We start from the raw sequence: 5771 nt of genomic DNA, 5'->3' as shown, positions 1-5771 counted from the left end.
AGATGAACTGTCATCTCGGCATACTTGCGTGAGTATTTGTGCAAGTACACTGCTATCCCAAGGAACCTTCGAAGTCCCTTGAGATCGACTGGAACTGGCCAGTCAATTATTGCCTTGATATTTTCGGGGTCACGGCGCCGTGTTTACCGACGATGCACCCAAAAAGTGGTATTTCGCTTGCAGCAAATAATACACTTCTTGAGTTTTGCGTACAACTTTTGCTTTGCATAAGTGTAAGAACCCTGACACCTGACGAACGCGAGCTTTATGGACTCCCACGCCCGTCATTCCGTCCATTGCCGGGCTATGGACGAATACATCATCGAAATACTTCGGTGCGAATTCTTGCACCGGTCTCAACAAATTCATTACGCATCTATTGAATTTTACAGGGGCGTTACTAAGCCCCTGTGGCATTACTAGCCATTCCCAGAGCATCCCACTGTGAGTGCTCACTGTTGTGTACGGGATATCCCGTTCACGCATAAGGATGTGATAAAATTCATCCATCAAATCCATAGAAGAAAATTTGGTTCTCCTAGACATACCATCTGTGATTACGTCTTTTCTGGGTATCGGCGTTTGAGCCGGTACCGTTGCAGCATTCCGTTTATTGAATGCGTGCACTATCCGCCACCATCCTGAGGCCTTTCGCACACAGAAGGTCGGAGATTTATGTGGGGAGGTTGAACCCCTTACATGGCTCGCTTTTAATCGATCGATAAAGAATTTATTGATCGCTAGTACTTGTTCGCGAGGCACTGCTTCATGATACAGTACTTCGAGCCCGGTTTGAGGTCTATCTCATGTCGAGTGCCTTTATCCTTAGGCAACTCGCATGGAACTGCTTCAGGGAATACATCCCTGAATTTCATTAAATCCTTTTATATAGAATTTGTATTAAGTGACTCCCAGGATTGAGTAGCTCAATCCGAGTCTTCACATCGAGGACACTTTCGTCCATCGATGAGCTGCTGAGAAACCGTTCAGTTTAAGGAAATATTATCGCCGACCGATTATCGGCCATGTTCTTGTCATCTGTGACAAGTACGCATTTAGCAATTACGCAGATCACGCAAGAACCGTTTCAATTCTAGCATTGGCAATTGAGGCATGTTTAAAGCATTTTTAGATCAAGTGTATTAGCCCCTAAACTTGATTTGTTATTTGTTGTTTGGTGGGACATTCAATGTCTCAGTTTCCATAACGGAACTTGTTTCCAAAGGTACCTGGGAACTTTCACCACAGGATACTGGGGAAATTCTTTTCTCGAAATCTTGTTGACTATCCTACGGGTTGTTTATGAAAATGATTCTTCTCAACTGCCTTTAGGGATGATTGCGCGGTCACAGCGACATCCTCTACGATCGACGCTCTAGTCGATCTAGGACTTTCGCACTGCCTCTTGTTAACAGGGGTTTAAAAAAGGTTGTCTTCTTCACTCTTCTTCTTAGGGCGAAGATTGGACGTTGCTTGCGAAGCAAGCATCCTTATTTCGATTACCTTAACGTACTCGAGTGTTCGAACTTCGACGCTGCCTGTGCTTGTGCACAGTCATTGGGATCTATTTTCAAAGTGTGATGGTTGCCACACTGTGTGGTTCAAACGAACGATCCACAAGTGAGGTCATTGCACTCACTCGTAGGACGACCACGACTTGTGGACGCTCCAAGACGTTTATCATATAGTCATCTGATAAACGAGAGGCAGGCATCGTCACGGCTTATTACTACTAGTTCATGCATAGCTTGTGCTATCTGAGCCATAATTATCCAAAAATGACATCAAATCTGCCATCTAAATCCAGAACGATGAAATCATCATCGCACTCTTTACCCTTTAAAATAAATTGGACTATCCAAATTTCTTAACCCGACCAAGCCTTTCTGGCATGATAACGATGGGATATCAACAACACTTTTTTTTACTGTTACAGACGCGCCTGTTGCTAGGCGCAGTGTCATCCTCGTTAGAGGGATATCGCGCTCAATAAATTGGAGTCTGCGATCTTCTAGCGATTTGCGTCGAATAAATCTGTTCGACGCCCCACAATCAACTAGAAACTATAGTGGCAATTGATATGCCGCAATATTTTTCATGGTGAGGACGTAAACCTCATCACCTGGAGCAGTTAAACACACAGTGTTTGTGTTTGAGGAGCAACTTTCGTTAAATAACCTGCAAATTATTTTGACGGTTCTGGACCAGTATGACTCTCCGCACCTTCTGGCCTCGACTGTTTTCAGCGATCCACCTTTCCAGTGCAATTTTGCAACATCGTCGGATCGTATTCTTCGCTATTTTTAGCTAGAGGTCGATCGTTTCGCTCAGTGTTTCTAAGGAGCAGTACACTCATAGTCGCGGTGGCTCGTCTTTTGACAACGATTGCATTTTTGCAATCGGCTGTAACTTGAAGAATGAGGTATCTCGCTCTTTATATACGGGAGGTCTATAGGTTCTGGACCTCCGTTTTCTTGTCGTCTGTTTAAACGATAAGCACCGGAATGAAAGAAACCCTGTTTTAGGCAGAAGCCTTCCTGTTACGCTACAGATATCGCTTGATCAAGCGACTCTATTTCGAGCTGGAAGAGGTGGGTCATGACAGGACCGTGCGCAAGACCCTAAAAACACAGTTATCTATCTTTGTTCATCAATTAGCTGACTCACGATACATTTGACCAGGTATCGTGAATGTCGCAAATAAGCAAATATATTACGCTTGCTTAACTCAAGCTCTCAATTCGGCACGTGGTGGAAAGGTTTGCCTGAGCCGGGTCTGAAAAGTTCATATGACCCAAAGACAAATGAGCCGTGAAAAAGCTTAAGCCTCAGGGCCCAAAATTTGGCATGTCCGGCTAAGTTGGACACGTCAAACTTTACTTTCTTTCCATCGTCATCGATGCGGCGAGCTGTATTGACTTCGTCTGATTCGACAAACCATCTTAATAGGGGGTCGCTTCAACTGCCTTAAACATATTTTTTTCGGAATTTAAGCTTTCGAAAGTATAAAAATGCTGCTATCTAAAACATTCTAGCTGTTCATCACCCTACTCTCTCATTACCTCTAAGTGTTGTCAGCCTTGCATGTGTGACAAGGTTACTTCTTGAGCCCCGTCGAGAACATGTCGTTAGAACTTGGCTATAGTGCTACTCGCCTCTATATAGAGCGAACAACATGGCGCTAACGGCTGGCCCGCCTACGGCCGAACTCATACTTTGAATTGCTCTCCATGTTAGCTCGCTCAAATGATTGAATTTCTCGCGCGGTACGTGGAAGCCTTCTGGAGGGGCTTGACAGCTCCCTCCTTCTTTATTAACATGTCAATGTTAACTGAAAAGTGCGTAGGCCGTTGAAACGACTACGAAATGCTATTAGGTGTAACGGGGCACCTTTCGCTAGTACTCACAACAATACTAATTAACATACACTGTAAAAGCAAAGGAGGGATGTCTTGATTTCTTCACGTACACTGACGTGCAGAGAAAAGTTGCAAGTAGCTAAGAAGTCTTATATACTAGAGGTCGATACCAAAGCTTTAGTATAGTGAAAAAATAAAACTGTACTAATATATTAATTTTGACTAACGGTCTTCTATCTACTACTGACTATGAGTATATTAATAGCAAACTATGCATGAGGCCTACTTGCGCACCGCACAATCGTGTATTATAACGATTGGCGGGGTTGATATAAACTCAAATCAACAAATCAAAACAACTAAAGTCTTATTGCGTCAATATTACCGAATTTGCTAATATTGTAAATATTAAGACAAAATTAATAGAGAAAATGATTTGTACTTCTTTATTTACTTCCTCGCATTGGAAATAATATAATTTATTCATCTGATAGAAAACATTATATTTATAGAAGGGAAATCTCATTACAATGCCACCGCTGTTGCCTGTGAAAGACATCATACATTCACGGCCCGTTCTTGCGCGTGGGTATATTGGAAAAACGCATTGACTGGCCAGATCGTACAGATCTGACAAAACAAAGTTTTCTACACCAAAATGCATATTTTAATAGACCTGCTGGTACCAACCAGCACCCTAACCAGCTGGCGTTGCAATTTTGCAGCATTTCCCGAAGAGTCGCCCAATTTTCTTCTGTACTGTGATGTACCGAGGCTGCCTTATGTTACACACCCGTTAAGTACATGTCAATTACTTCATATGAAGTAATCTAGCCTGAGCATCACATTGTGGGTGACCCACACTTGTGTTGATTGATGCACAATGGTGCATTCACATTGAAAGGGATGACGTCTAGCGTCATCCGTTTAACAGCGAGAAAGCGGTTTTACCGTCGTCTCTCACTTGCAGTGAGGTAGTTGGTGGGCACCTGCGGCGACCTCACCCAACGAAATAAGTACCTTAGTACAAGTGTCGTCACGGATGCGGTGATAAGACTACACGTGCGCACTTGTTCACTAGGAAGTAGATTTAAGACTTATTTATATTTAATCGAATCAAATGAAAGTACTTTAACCGATCAATGAATGCCACCTCTGTAGATGTGCATCCCTACATTGCGAGCGCAATATTCTGAATACCTCGAAGTACGGATGACACTAGCCGTCATCCCTTCCAATGTGAATACACTTATGTGCATCACATATACAAGAGTTGGACATTTTATGCTGCACCACACCCATGTGGCAAATCTAAGTACTTCACGTGAAGTAATTGACCATCCTGTTAGGTACATTAATTGTACTTAACGGATTTGTGTATCATACGGCAACTTTAGCCCGTTACATTACCCCCTCTCAAAGAACGAATTTTATATTTGTAAGATAGTCAATGGTAGGAAAGCGGGACAGCGAGCCACTTACGTCGCGCCGCTTTAGTCCACTTGACCACTCCTTTAGTGACCAATGCGTGCACCTACCGGGTTACATCACACGGCGCTTGAAATACCACCTGAAAGGGGCAATGCTGTTAGGTCGTCTGCAAAGACACGCTCGAAGCTCACGCGCAGCGATCAGACACTGCTGTCGCGCTGTTAACGGGGCTGAATGTTCCATTTCACTTGCGCAGTGAGGATGTAGATCCGTCGCTCATTCTTGACTATAATGAATCGACACCGCTGCTATCACCTCATAGTAGTGATGAGCACAGCGAGCTAATGAGGAAAGGTGATGTGGCTATATTGCATATTCAGACTTTACCCATTTTTCCTTACATGGAGACGCTTACAGTTGCGAAGGCCAACTTGCCTATCGTCAACAAAGCAACTGTCTTTTCGTCTGAGCTTGCTAGCGCAGCGACCATTCATGAGAGCGCTGCCCATAAGATGCAGCTGCTTCTCAGTTGGGTACAGCCATAAAACCTGTCGTTCAGACCATCACACACAATGGGTCAGCCCCGAAAAAAAGTATAAGCTAAAGCTCCACCGACGGCACGTGAACGTGTCCAGTCGGTGTCGTATTGAATGCGGCTATGCGACTAATGACATACCACCGATGCCACCCCCATCCGAATGGCCTTATTCGGACGGAACTAGTGCGTCGCTTCTAGAACGCGCTACTCTTGATGCACATAATTATTATGAGATCTATAATTTATGGAAGGCTCGGGTGAAATCACCAAGTAGTGTTTCCCCGATCCCGGTTGTATTGCATTCGGATGAATCAACCTAACACTACGAAGCGGAATTCCTGCGCCGCTTCAGATATGGCGAAACAACACTCGCAGAGCTTAAATGCGCTCGTTTACGTGTGAGAGAAATTATGAATGGTACTGTACCATCTGTTTCTTCTCAT

Source organism: Bremia lactucae, linkage group LG10 (assembly GCF_004359215.1).
Source record: "Bremia lactucae strain SF5 linkage group LG10, whole genome shotgun sequence".
In the NCBI taxonomy this organism is placed as follows: domain Eukaryota; phylum Oomycota; class Peronosporomycetes; order Peronosporales; family Peronosporaceae; genus Bremia; species Bremia lactucae.
Note: the sequence above shows the minus strand (reverse complement) of the source record.